General features: G+C 46.4%; 13 non-coding genes across 13 annotated transcripts; 8 read left to right on the top strand and 5 right to left on the bottom strand.

The window, feature by feature from the left end:
• Window positions 1-1,248: 1,248 nt before the first annotated feature.
• trnap-agg (transfer RNA proline (anticodon AGG)) lies at window positions 1,249-1,320 on the bottom strand. The gene has a single exon. It is a non-coding gene; the product is annotated as a tRNA-Pro (tRNA).
• Window positions 1,321-1,479: 159 nt separating this feature from the next.
• On the top strand, window positions 1,480-1,561 carry trnal-uag (transfer RNA leucine (anticodon UAG)). Its single transcript has one exon. It is a non-coding gene; the product is annotated as a tRNA-Leu (tRNA).
• A 1,924-nt stretch (window positions 1,562-3,485) lies between these two features.
• trnap-agg (transfer RNA proline (anticodon AGG)) lies at window positions 3,486-3,559 on the bottom strand. Its single transcript has one exon. It is a non-coding gene; the product is annotated as a tRNA-Pro (tRNA).
• A 161-nt stretch (window positions 3,560-3,720) lies between these two features.
• trnal-uag (transfer RNA leucine (anticodon UAG)) lies at window positions 3,721-3,802 on the top strand. Its single transcript has one exon. It is a non-coding gene; the product is annotated as a tRNA-Leu (tRNA).
• A 2,166-nt stretch (window positions 3,803-5,968) lies between these two features.
• Window positions 5,969-6,050, top strand: trnal-uag (transfer RNA leucine (anticodon UAG)). Its single transcript has one exon. It is a non-coding gene; the product is annotated as a tRNA-Leu (tRNA).
• A 948-nt stretch (window positions 6,051-6,998) lies between these two features.
• Window positions 6,999-7,070, top strand: trnam-cau (transfer RNA methionine (anticodon CAU)). The gene has a single exon. It is a non-coding gene; the product is annotated as a tRNA-Met (tRNA).
• Window positions 7,071-7,933: 863 nt separating this feature from the next.
• On the bottom strand, window positions 7,934-8,005 carry trnap-agg (transfer RNA proline (anticodon AGG)). Its single transcript has one exon. It is a non-coding gene; the product is annotated as a tRNA-Pro (tRNA).
• A 159-nt stretch (window positions 8,006-8,164) lies between these two features.
• trnal-uag (transfer RNA leucine (anticodon UAG)) lies at window positions 8,165-8,246 on the top strand. Its single transcript has one exon. It is a non-coding gene; the product is annotated as a tRNA-Leu (tRNA).
• A 1,939-nt stretch (window positions 8,247-10,185) lies between these two features.
• Window positions 10,186-10,257, bottom strand: trnap-agg (transfer RNA proline (anticodon AGG)). The gene has a single exon. It is a non-coding gene; the product is annotated as a tRNA-Pro (tRNA).
• Window positions 10,258-10,416: 159 nt separating this feature from the next.
• Window positions 10,417-10,498, top strand: trnal-uag (transfer RNA leucine (anticodon UAG)). The gene has a single exon. It is a non-coding gene; the product is annotated as a tRNA-Leu (tRNA).
• A 953-nt stretch (window positions 10,499-11,451) lies between these two features.
• trnam-cau (transfer RNA methionine (anticodon CAU)) lies at window positions 11,452-11,523 on the top strand. The gene has a single exon. It is a non-coding gene; the product is annotated as a tRNA-Met (tRNA).
• Window positions 11,524-12,422: 899 nt separating this feature from the next.
• trnap-agg (transfer RNA proline (anticodon AGG)) lies at window positions 12,423-12,494 on the bottom strand. The gene has a single exon. It is a non-coding gene; the product is annotated as a tRNA-Pro (tRNA).
• A 159-nt stretch (window positions 12,495-12,653) lies between these two features.
• On the top strand, window positions 12,654-12,735 carry trnal-uag (transfer RNA leucine (anticodon UAG)). Its single transcript has one exon. It is a non-coding gene; the product is annotated as a tRNA-Leu (tRNA).
• Window positions 12,736-13,681: the final 946 nt, after the last annotated feature.

Raw genomic sequence — 13,681 nt, forward strand, 5'->3', positions numbered from 1 at the left:
ATCTTGGTTGGCACGGGTTCCCAAAGATTCACACAAAATTGAACCTAGCGGGCGAGGCTCATAAACCAGATGTCGGTCCATGGAAACCACCCTCTGCTAGCTGTGTAAACTTTGGATCAAGAGGATGTCTCTTTACTTTCCTTCCGTGCTGTCATTGCCCTGATGTCAGATGACTAAGCATCCGTTGCTGCCGAAATCTTGGTTCCCTCAAGATCCCAAAGGTGCCCACAATATTGGGCCACAGAGTTTTAAACTGCTGACCTTGGCATATTGAGCAGAGTGGCGCAGCGGAAGCGTGCTGGGCCCATAACCCAGAGGTCGATGGATCGAAATCATCCTCTGCTAATCCCAAATTGCTTGGATGACAAGTGTGACTTTCTCCTCTACATCCATGTTTTCACTGAGAGAGTTGAACCTGGTCATTTTTTGCTACGTAATGCTAATGGCTTCATTGTAAAGTGCACAGTTCTTCCAATGCACTCTTTCTCACTCATCAAACAGTAACCACTGCCCCACTCTTGGGGTGTTTCTCAAAGTCGAAGGACGATCCTTGAATGACTGAATTTCAAGGATGCTACGTCATCAAATACCGCCGAAAGACTGTTCCAATGTTAAGGATCCTTCCAAATCTACCGAGGACTGAGTCCTTCTTTTAGAGAAACGTCAAGGACGCATGTGTATAAAACACCCACAATTGTTTAGACAACTTGCTGGAAGTGAGGGCAGAGATAGGGCGCTAAGTGTCCACCCCTACCCCTCTTCCATTCACATGATAATGACATAATAATTGCTCTCATTCTTTTGGTTTCAATTGGTGTATTTTTGGAGAAATGGTGTCGTACAACCATCACAGAAAACATTTCAGAATATCCTGCAGGTCAAAGCACCACTCTAGAAATACTGCTTACATTTATTCAAAAGTACAACAACATTAGAGAGCCCAGAATTACCATGGTACCCTGAAACCCCCTGAGTCTGCTGAGGGAAATGATGTACATCTGGGGGCACTTGTTAGCCTGTTCCAATGCTAGGAAGGACTCCTGCATTGACTCTGTAGGATCCTTCCTTGGTAGGGCAGTCCTTGACCTTGACTTTAACCTCCTTGGTAGGACAATCCTTGACCTTGACTTTGACCTCCTTGGGCTTTTCCACTATTTGAACTCTCACATGTTCACGGTTTTTACTCCTGCACCCTGAGGTTCTTCTCCTGCACAGTTCCTCAGAAAGTAAATATTCGCTCTTGCTTTTGGGCTCGTCCGGGATTTGAACCCGGGACCTCTCGCACCCTAAGCGAGAATCATACCCCTAGACCAACGAGCCAAGCGCAAGAGGTGTCATTCTGTGCCATCCTGGCAAAAGCCTTCTACGCTCTGCAAGAAACATGAAATGTCCAATGTTCAACATAGGGCATGTGTCACACATGAGTGTGGCTGAGCGGAGGAAAGAAAAAGGTCCAGACAGGAGAAGGAGGCTATTGCAGGTAGTGTGGCCGAGTGGTCTAAGGCGCTGGATTTAGGCTCCAGTCTCTCAGGAAGCGTGGGTTCAAATCCCACCACTGCCATCTGGCAATGTAGGATATCAGGTCATGGTGAAGTGATTCATGTGGTAACCTGATGTTGTCCTCAATTGCATGCACCTCTTATTGGTGTACTTAAGGGTAATAGACTTGTGTGAAGCAAAAGACAAGTGGATGTTTGGCTGGCTCCGTGCTGACTCTACCGATTCCATCCATATTCGCATTGCCATGGTTTACGATGACAAAGCAGTCATTGCCACACAAGTATCTTTAGTGACATAAGCATTCATTGTGGAGTGGAAAATATCGCCAAGGTCAATATCTGATTCTTCTCACTTTGAAAACACTTGTCATTCAAGCAACGTCAAATGTTGACCTTTGCTCTTAAGTCTGATTGGTTGAAGGTATTTACATGGCAGCACTGCTTGCTGTTGAAGGAGCAATAATCATTGACAGTTGAGTACCTTGACTAGAGTTTGTGAAGCGCCACTGAGCAGAGCGGGAGCGATACTGAAAAAAAAATGAGGTAGAGGGGCCAAGTGGGAGGATGCTTCTATCCTTTCCACCCACACTCAATTTGCCATGTCATCAAATGACTGAGGTTTCATTGCCACAGGTGTCTCATGTGGACACGCCCAAGATTACTGGATGGAGTTGGGAAAATCACGAGAAAAAGCATCACCGCAAGGTCCACCAAATGCTTAACATTTCAGCCTGTACTCTGGCTAATCTTGGTTGGCACGGGTTCCCAAAGATTCACACAAAATTGAACCTAGCGGCGAGGCTCATAAACCAGATGTCGGTCCATGGAAACCACCCTCTGCTAGCTGTGTAAACTTTGGATCAAGAGGATGTCTCTTTACTTTCCTTCCGTGCTGTCATTGCCCTGATGTCAGATGACTAAGCATCCGTTGCTGCCGAAATCTTGGTTCCCTCAAGATCCCAAAGGTGCCCACAATATTGGGCCACAGAGTTTTAAACTGCTGACCTTGGCATGTTGAGCAGAGTGGCGCAGCGGAAGCGTGCTGGGCCCATAACCCAGAGGTCGATGGATCGAAACCATCCTCTGCTAATCCCAAATTGCTTGGATGACAAGTGTGACTTTCTCCTCTACATCCATGTTTTCACTGAGAGAGTTGAACCTGGTCATTTTTGCTACGTAATGCTAATGGCTTCATTGTAAAGTGCACAGTTCTTCCAATGCACTCTTTCTCACTCATCAAACAGTAACCACTGCCCCACTCTTGGGGTGTTTCTCAAGTCGAAGGACGATCCTTGAATGACTGAATTTCAAGGATGCTACGTCATCAAATACCGAAGGACTGTTCCAATGTTAAGGATCCTTCCAAATCTACCGAGGACTGAGTCCTTCTTTAGAGAAACGTCAAGGACGCATGTGTATAAAACACCCACAATTGTTTGCGCACAACTTGCTGGAAGTGAGGGCAGAGATGGGGCGCTAAGTGTCCACCCCTACCCCTCTTCCATTCACATGATAATGACATAATAATTGCTCTCATTCTTTTGGTTTCAATTGGTGTATTTTTGGAGAAATGGTGTGACAACCATCACAGAAAACATTTCAGAATATCCTGCAGGTCAAAGCACCACTCTAGAAATACTGCTTACATTTATTCAAAAAGTACAACAACATTAGAGAGCCCAGAATTACCATGGTACCCTGAAACCCCCTGAGTCTGCTGAGGGAAATGATGTACATCTCACTTGTTAGCCTGTTCCAATGCTAGGAAGGACTCCTGCATTGACTCTGTCGGATCCTTCCTTGGTAGGGCAGTCCTTGACCTTGACTTGAACCTCCTTGGTAGGACAGTCCTTGACCTTGACTTTGACCTCCTTGGGCTTGGGCTTTTCCAGTATTTGAACTCTCACATGATCACGGTTTTTACTCCTGCACCCTGAGGTTCTTCTCCTGCATAGTTCCTCAGAAAGTAAACATTCGCTCTTGCTTTTGGGCTCGTCCGGGATTTGAACCTGGGGCCTCTCGCACCCTAAGCGAGAATCATACCCCTAGACCAACGAGCAAGCAGCGCAAGAGGTGTCATTCTGTGCCATCCTGGCAAAAGCCTTCTACGCTCTGCAAGAAACATGAAATGTTCAATGTTCAACATAGGGCATGTGTCACACATGAGTGTGGCTGAGCGGAGGAAAGAAAAAGGTCCAGACAGGAGAAGGAGGCTATTGCAGGTAGTGTGGCCGAGTGGTCTAAGGCGCTGGATTTAGGCTCCAGTCTCTCAGGAGGCGTGGGTTCAAATCCCACCACTGCCATCTGGCAATGTAGGACATCAGGTCATGGTGAAGTGATTCATGTGGTAACCTGATGTTGTCCTCTGCATGCACCTCTTATTGGTGTACTTAAGGGTAATAGACTTGTGTGAAGCAAAAGACAAGTGGAGGTTTGGCTGGCTCCGTGCTGACTCTACCGATTCCATCCATATTCGCATTGCCATGGTTTACGATGACAAAGTGGTCATTGCCACACAAGTATCTTTAGTGACATAAGCATTCATTGTGGAGTGGAAAATATCGCCAAGGTCAATATCTGATTCTTCTCACTTTGAAAACACTTGTCATTCAAGCAATGTCAAATGTTGACCTTTGCTCTTAAGTCTGATTGGTTGAAGGTATTTACATGGCAGCACTGCTTGCTGTTGAAGGAGCAATAATCATTGACAGTTGAGTACCTTGACTAGAGTTTGTGAAGCGCCACTGAGCAGAGCGGGAGCGATACTGAAAAAAAATGAGGTAGAGGGGCCAAGTGGGAGGATGCTTCTATCCTTTCCACCCACACTCAATTTGCCATGTCATCAAATGACTGAGGTTTCATTGCCACAGGTGTCTCATGTGGACACGTACCAAGATTACTGGATGGAGTTGGGAAAATCACGAGAAAAAGCATCACCGCAAGGTCCACCAAATGCTTAACATTTCAGCCTGTACGCTGGCTAATCTTGGTTGGCACGGGTTCCCAAAGATTCACACAAAATTGAACCTAGCGGGCGAGGCTCATAAACCAGATGTCGGTCCATGGAAACCACCCTCTGCTAGCTGTGTAAACTTTGGATCAAGAGGATGTCTCTTTACTTTCCTTCCGTGCTGTCATTGCCCTGATGTCAGATGACTAAGCATCCGTTGCTGCGAAATCTTGGTTCCCTCAAGATCCCAAAGGTGCCCACAATATTGGGCCACAGAGTTTTAAACTGCTGACCTTGGCATGTTGAGCAGAGTGGCGCAGCGGAAGCGTGCTGGGCCCATAACCCAGAGGTCGATGGATCGAAACCATCCTCTGCTAATCCCAAATTGCTTGGATGACAAGTGTGACTTTCTCCTCTACATCCATGTTTTCACTGAGAGAGTTGAACCTGGTCATTTTTGCTACGTAATGCTAATGGCTTCATTGTAAAGTGCACAGTTCTTCCAATGCACTCTTTCTCACTCATCAAACAGTAACCACTGCCCCACTCTTGGGGTGTTTCTCAAAGTCGAAGGACGATCCTTGAATGACTGAATTTCAAGGATGCTACGTCATCAAATACCGCCGAAGGACTGTTCCAATGTTAAGGATCCTTCCAAATCTACCGAGGACTGAGTCCTTCTTTTAGAGAAATGTCAAGGACGCGTGTGTATAAAACACCCACAATTGTTTGCGCACAACTTGCTGGAAGTGAGGGCAGAGATGGGGCGCTAAGTGTCCACCCCCTACCCCCTCTTCCATTCACATGATAATGACATAATAATTGCTCTCATTCTTTTGGTTTCAATTGGTGTATTTTTCGGAGAAATCGTGTCGACAACCATCACAGAAAACATTTCAGAATATCCTGCAGGTCAAAGCACCACTCTAGAAATACTGCTTACATTTATTGAAAAAGTACAACAACATTAGAGAGCCCAGAATTACCATGGTACCCTGAAACCCCCTGAGTCTGCTGAGGGAAATGATGTACATCTGGGGGCACTTGTTAGCCTGTTCCAATGCTAGGAAGGACTCCTGCATTGACTCTGTAGGATCCTTCCTTGGTAGGGCAGTCCTTGACCTTGACTTTGACCTCCTTGGTAGGACAGTCCTTGACCTTGACTTTGACCTCCTTGGGCTTGGGCTTTTCCAGTATTTGAACTCTCACATGATCACGGTTTTTACTCCTGCACCCTGAGGTTCTTCTCCTGCACAGTTCCTCAGAAAGTAAACATTCGCTCTAGCTTTTGGGCTCGTCCGGGATTTGAACCCGACCTCTCGCACCCTAAGCGAGAATCATACCCCTAGACCAACGAGCCAAGCGCAAGAGGTGTCATTCTGTGCCATCCTGGCAAAAGCCTTCTACGCTCTGCAAGAAACATGAAATGTTCAATGTTCAACATAGGGCATGTGTCACACATGAGTGTGGCTGAGCGGAGGAAAGAAAAAGGTCCAGACAGGAGAAGGAGGCTATTGCAGGTAGTGTGGCCGAGTGGTCTAAGGCGCTGGATTTAGGCTCCAGTCTCTCAGGAGGCGTGGGTTCAAATCCCACCACTGCCATCTGGCAATGTAGGACATCAGGTCATGGTGAAGTGATTCATGTGGTAACCTGATGTTGTCCTCAATTGCATGCACCTCTTATTGGTGTACTTAAGGGTAATAGACTTGTGTGAAGCAAAAGACAAGTGGATGTTTGGCTGGCTCCGTGCTGACTCTACCGATTCCATCCATATTCGCATTGCCATGGTTTACGATGACAAAGCGGTCATTGCCACACAAGTATCTTTAGTGACATAAGCATTCATTGTGGAGTGGAAAATATCGCCAAGGTCAATATCTGATTCTTCTCACTTTGAAAACACTTGTCATTCAAGCAATGTCAAATGTTGACCTTTGCTCTTAAGTCTGATTGGTTGAAGGTATTTACATGGCAGCACTGCTTGCTGTTGAAGGAGCAATAATCATTGACAGTTGAGTACCTTGACTAGAGTTTGTGAAGCGCCACTGAGCAGAGCGGGAGCGATACTGAAAAAAAATGAGGTAGAGGGGCCAAGTGGGAGGATGCTTCTATCCTTTCCACCCACACTCAATTTGCCATGTCATCAAATGACTGAGGTTTCATTGCCACAGGTGTCTCATGTGGACACGTACCAAGATTACTGGATGGAGTTGGGAAAATCACGAGAAAAAGCATCACCGCAAGGTCCACCAAATGCTTAACATTTCAGCCTGTACGCTGGCTAATCTTGGTTGGGGTTCCCAAAGATTCACACAAAATTGAACCTAGCGAGGGCTCATAAACCAGATGTCGGTCCATGGAAACCACCCTCTGCTAGCTGTGTAAACTTTGGATCAAGAGGATGTCTCTTTACTTTCCTTCCGTGCTGTCATTGCCCTGATGTCAGATGACTAAGCATCCGTTGCTGCGAAATCTTGGTTCCCTCAAGATCCCAAAGGTGCCCACAATATTGGGCCACAGAGTTTTAAACTGCTGACCTTGGCATGTTGAGCAGAGTGGCGCAGCGGAAGCGTGCTGGGCCCATAACCCAGAGGTCGATGGATCGAAACCATCCTCTGCTAATCCCAAATTGCTTGGATGACAAGTGTGACTTTCTCCTCTACATCCATGTTTTCACTGAGAGAGTTGAACCTGGTCATTTTTTGCTACGTAATGCTAATGGCTTCATTGTAAAGTGCACAGTTCTTCCAATGCACTCTTTCTCACTCATCAAACAGTAACCACTGCCCCACTCTTGGGGTGTTTCTCCAAGTCGAAGGACGATCCTTGAATGACTGAATTTCAAGGATGCTACGTCATCAAATACCGCCGAAGGACTGTTCCAATGTTAAGGATCCTTCCAAATCTACCGAGGACTGAGTCCTTCTTTTAGAGAAACGTCAAGGACGCATGTGTATAAAACACCCACAATTGTTTGCGCACAACTTGCTGGAAGTGAGGGCAGAGATGGGGCGCTAAGTGTCCACCCCCTACCCCCTCTTCCATTCACATGATAATGACATAATAATTGCTCTCATTCTTTTGGTTTCAATTGGTGTATTTTTCGGAGAAATCGTGTCGACAACCATCACAGAAAACATTTCAGAATATCCTGCAGGTCAAAGCACCACTCTAGAAATACTGCTTACATTTATTCAAAAAGTACAACAACATTAGAGAGCCCAGAATTATAACACACTTGTTAGCCTGTTCCAATGCTAGGAAGGACTCCTGCATTGACTCTGTAGGATCCTTCCTTGGTAGGGCAGTCCTTGACCTTGACTTTGACCTCCTTGGTAGGACAGTCCTTGACCTTGACTTTGACCTCCTTGGGCTTGGGCTTTTCCAGTATTTGAACTCTCACATGATCACGGTTTTTACTCCTGCACCCTGAGGTTCTTCTCCTGCACAGTTCCTCAGAAAGTAAACATTCGCTCTTGCTTTTGGGCTCGTCCGGGATTTGAACCCGGGACCTCTCGCACCCTAAGCGAGAATCATACCCCTAGACCAACGAGCCAAGCGCAAGAGGTGTCATTCTGTGCCATCCTGGCAAAAGCCTTCTACGCTCTGCAAGAAACATGAAATGTTCAATGTTCAACATAGGGCATGTGTCACACATGAGTGTGGCTGAGCGGAGGAAAGAAAAAGGTCCAGACAGGAGAAGGAGGCTATTGCAGGTAGTGTGGCCGAGTGGTCTAAGGCGCTGGATTTAGGCTCCAGTCTCTCAGGAGGCGTGGGTTCAAATCCCACCACTGCCATCTGGCAATGTAGGACATCAGGTCATGGTGAAGTGATTCATGTGGTAACCTGATGTTGTCCTCAATTGCATGCACCTCTTATTGGTGTACTTAAGGGTAATAGACTTGTGTGAAGCAAAAGACAAGTGGATGTTTGGCTGGCTCCGTGCTGACTCTACCGATTCCATCCATATTCGCATTGCCATGGTTTACGATGACAAAGCGGTCATTGCCACACAAGTATCTTTAGTGACATAAGCATTCATTGTGGAGTGGAAAATATCGCCAAGGTCAATATCTGATTCTTCTCACTTTGAAAACACTTGTCATTCAAGCAATGTCAAATGTTGACCTTTGCTCTTAAGTCTGATTGGTTGAAGGTATTTACATGGCAGCACTGCTTGCTGTTGAAGGAGCAATAATCATTGACAGTTGAGTACCTTGACTAGAGTTTGTGAAGCGCCACTGAGCAGAGCGGGAGCGATACTGAAAAAAATGAGGTAGAGGGGCCAAGTGGGAGGATGCTTCTATCCTTTCCACCCACACTCAATTTGCCATGTCTTCAAATGACTGAGGTTTCATTGCCACAGGTGTCTCATGTGGACACGTACCAAGATTACTGGATGGAGTTGGGAAAATCACGAGAAAAAGCATCACCGCAAGGTCCACCAAATGCTTAACATTTCAGCCTGTACGCTGGCTAATCTTGGTTGGCACGGGTTCCCAAAGATTCACACAAAATTGAACCTAGCGGGCGAGGCTCATAAACCAGATGTCGGTCCATGGAAACCACCCTCTGCTAGCTGTGTAAACTTTGGATCAAGAGGATGTCTCTTTACTTTCCTTCCGTGCTGTCATTGCCCTGATGTCAGATGACTAAGCATCCGTTGCTGCCGAAATCTTGGTTCCCTCAAGATCCCAAAGGTGCCCACAATATTGGGCCACAGAGTTTTAAACTGCTGACCTTGGCATGTTGAGCAGAGTGGCGCAGCGAAGCGTGCTGGGCCCATAACCCAGAGGTCGATGGATCGAAACCATCCTCTGCTAATCCCAAATTGCTTGGATGACAAGTGTGACTTTCTCCTCTACATCCATGTTTTCACTGAGAGAGTTGAACCTGGTCATTTTTGCTACGTAATGCTAATGGCTTCATTGTAAAGTGCACAGTTCTTCCAATGCACTCTTTCTCACTCATCAAACAGTAACCACTGCCCCACTCTTGGGGTGTTTCTCCAAGTCGAAGGACGATCCTTGAATGACTGAATTTCAAGGATGCTATGTCATCAAATACCACGGAAGGACTTTTCCAATGTTAAGGATCCTTCCAAATCTACCGAGGACTGAGTCCTTCTTTTAGAGAAAGGTCAAGGACGCATGTGTATAAAACACCCACAATTGTTTGCGCACAACTTGCTGGAAGTGAGGGCAGAGATGGGGCGCTAAGTGTCCACCCCCTACCCCCTCTTCCATTCACATGATAATGACATAATAATTGCTCTCATTCTTTTGGTTTCAATTGGTGTATTTTTCAGAGAAATCGTGTCGACAACCATCACAGAAAACATTTCAGAATATCCTGCAGGTCAAAGCACCACTCTAGAAATACTGCTTACATTTATTCAAAAAGTACAACAACATTAGAGAGCCCAGAATTACCATGGTACCCTGAAACCCCCTGAGTCTGCTGAGGGAAATGATGTACATCTGGGGGCACTTGTTAGCCTGTTCCAATGCTAGGAAGGACTCCTGCATTGACTCTGTAGGATCCTTCCTTGGTAGGGCAGTCCTTGACCTTGACTTTGACCTCCTTGGTAGGACAGTCCTTGACCTTGACTTTGACCTCCTTGGGCTTGGGCTTTTCCAGTATTTGAACTCTCACATGATCACGGTTTTTACTCCTGCACCCTGAGGTTCTTCTCCTGCACAGTTCCTCAGAAAGTAAACATTCGCTCTTGCTTTTGGGCTCGTCCGGGATTTGAACCCGGGACCTCTCGCACCCTAAGCGAGAATCATACCCCTAGACCAACGAGCCAAGCGCAAGAGGTGTCATTCTGTGCCATCCTGGCAAAAGCCTTCTACGCTCTGCAAGAAACATGAAATGTTCAATGTTCAACATAGGGCATGTGTCACACATGAGTGTGGCTGAGCGGAGGAAAGAAAAAGGTCCAGACAGGAGAAGGAGGCTATTGCAGGTAGTGTGGCCGAGTGGTCTAAGGCGCTGGATTTAGGCTCCAGTCTCTCAGGAGGCGTGGGTTCAAATCCCACCACTGCCATCTGGCAATGTAGGACATCAGGTCATGGTGAAGTGATTCATGTGGTAACCTGATGTTGTCCTCAATTGCATGCACCTCTTATTGGTGTACTTAAGGGTAATAGACTTGTGTGAAGCAAAAGACAAGTGGATGTTTGGCTGGCTCGTGCTGACTCTACCGATTCCATCCATATTCGCATTGCCATGGTTTACGATGACAAAGCAGTCATTGCCACACAAGTATCTTTAGTGACATAAGCATTCATTGTGGAGTGGAAAATATCGCCAAGGTCAATATCTGATTCTTCTCACTTTGAAAACACTTGTCATTCAAGCAATGTCAAATGTTGACCTTTGCTCTTAAGTCTGACTGGTTGAAGGTATTTACATGGCAGCACTGCTTGCTGTTGAAGGAGCAATAATCATTGACAGTTGAGTACCTTGACTAGAGTTTGTGAAGCGCCACTGAGCAGAGCGGGAGCGATACTGAAAAAAAATGAGGTAGAGGGGCCAAGTGGGAGGATGCTTCTATCCTTTCCACCCACACTCAATTTGCCATGTCATCAAATGACTGAGGTTTCATTGCCACAGGTGTCTCATGTGGACACGCCAAGATTACTGGATGGAGTTGGGAAAATCACGAGAAAAAGCATCACCGCAAGGTCCACCAAATGCTTAACATTTCAGCCTGTACGCTGGCTAATCTTGGTTGGCACGGGTTCCCAAAGATTCACACAAAATTGAACCTAGCGGGCGAGGCTCATAAACCAGATGTCGGTCCATGGAAACCACCCTCTGCTAGCTGTGTAAACTTTGGATCAAGAGGATGTCTCTTTACTTTCCTTCCGTGCTGTCATTGCCCTGATGTCAGATGACTAAGCATCCGTTGCTGCCGAAATCTTGGTTCCCTCAAGATCCCAAAGGTGCCCACAATATTGGGCCACAGAGTTTTAAACTGCTGACCTTGGCATGTTGAGCAGAGTGGCGCAGCGGAAGCGTGCTGGGCCCATAACCCAGAGGTCGATGGATCGAAACCATCCTCTGCTAATCCCAAATTGCTTGGATGACAAGTGTGACTTTCTCCTCTACATCCATGTTTTCACTGAGAGAGTTGAACCTGGTCATTTTTTGCTACGTAATGCTAATGGCTTCATTGTAAAGTGCACAGTTCTTCCAATGCACTCTTTCTCACTCATCAAACAGTAACCACTGCCCCACTCTTGGGGTGTTTCTCCAAGTCGAAGGACGATCCTTGAATGACTGAATTTCAAGGATGCTACATCAAATACCAAGGACTGTTCCAATGTTAAGGATCCTTCCAAATCTACCGAGGACTGAGTCCTTCTTTTAGAGAAACGTCAGGGACGCATGTGTATAAAACACCCACAATTGTTTGCACAACTTGCTGGAAGTGAGGGCAGAGATGGGGCGCTAAGTGTCCACCCCCTACCCCCTCTTCCATTCACATGATAATGACATAATAATTGCTCTCATTCTTTTGGTTTCAATTGGTGTATTTTTCGGAGAAATCGTGTCGACAACCATCACAGAAAACATTTCAGAATATCCTGCAGGTCAAAGCACCACTCTAGAAATACTGCTTACATTTATTCAAAAAGTACAACAACATTAGAGAGCCCAGAATTACCATGGTACCCTGAAACCCCCTGAGTCTGCTGAGGGAAATGATGTACATCTGGGGGCACTTGTTAGCCTGTTCCAATGCTAGGAAGGACTCCTGCATTGACTCTGTAGGATCCTTCCTTGGTAGGGCAGTCCTTGACCTTGACTTTGACCTCCTTGGTAGGACAGTCCTTGACCTTGACTTTGATCTCCTTGGGCTTTTCCAGTATTTGAACTCTCACATGATCACGGTTTTTACTCCTGCACCCTGAGGTTCTTCTCCTGCACAGTTCCTCAGAAAGTAAACATTCGCTCTAGCTTTTGGGCTCGTCCGGGATTTGAACCCGGGACCTCTCGCACCCTAAGCGAGAATCATACCCCTAGACCAACGAGCCAAGCGCAAGAGGTGTCATTCTGTGCCATCCTGGCAAAAGCCTTCTACGCTCTGCAAGAAACATGAAATGTTCAATGTTCAACATAGGGCATGTGTCACACATGAGTGTGGCTGAGCGGAGGACAGAAAAAGATCCAGACAGGAGAAGGAGGCTATTGCAGGTAGTGTGGCCGAGTGGTCTAAGGCGCTGGATTTAGGCTCCAGTCTCTCAGGAGGCGTGGGTTCAAATCCCACCACTGCCATCTGGCAATGTAGGACATCAGGTCATGGTGAAGTGATTCATGTGGTAACCTGATGTTGTCCTCAATTGCATGCACCTCTTATTGGTGTACTTAAGGGTAATAGACTTGTGTGAAGCAAAAGACAAGTGGATGTTTGGCTGGCTCCGTGCTGACTCTACCGATTCCATCCATATTCGCATTGCCATGGTTTACGATGACAAAGTGGTCATTGCCACACAAGTATCTTTAGTGACATAAGCATTCATTGTGGAGTGGAAAATATCGCCAAGGTCAATATCTGATTCTTCTCACTTTGAAAACACTTGTCATTCAAGCAATGTCAAATGTTGACCTTTGCTCTTAAGTCTGATTGGTTGAAGGTATTTACATGGCAGCACTGCTTGCTGTTGAAGGAGCAATAATCATTGACAGTTGAGTACCTTGACTAGAGTTTGTGAAGCGCCACTGAGCAGAGCGGGAGCGATACTGAAAAAAAATGAGGTAGAGGGGCCAAGTGGGAGGATGCTTCTATCCTTTCCACCCACACTCAATTTGCCATGTCATCAAATGACTGAGGTTTCATTGCCACAGGTGTCTCATGTGGACACGTACCAAGATTACTGGATGGAGTTGGGAAAATCACGAGAAAAAGCATCACCGCAAGGTCCACCAAATGCTTAACATTTCAGCCTGTACGCTGGCTAATCTTGGTTGGCACGGGTTCCCAAAGATTCACACAAAATTGAACCTAGCGGCGAGGCTCATAAACCAGATGTCGGTCCATGGAAACCACCCTCTGCTAGCTGTGTAAACTTTGGATCAAGAGGATGTCTCTTTACTTTCCTTCCGTGCTGTCATTGCCCTGATGTCAGATGACTAAGCATCCGTTGCTGCCGAAATCTTGGTTCCCTCAAGATCCCAAAGGTGCCCACAATATTGGGCCACAGAGTTTTAAACTGCTGACCTT

The sequence above is a fragment of the Epinephelus fuscoguttatus genome, linkage group LG9 (assembly GCF_011397635.1).
Source record: "Epinephelus fuscoguttatus linkage group LG9, E.fuscoguttatus.final_Chr_v1".
In the NCBI taxonomy this organism is placed as follows: Eukaryota; Metazoa; Chordata; class Actinopteri; order Perciformes; family Serranidae; genus Epinephelus; species Epinephelus fuscoguttatus.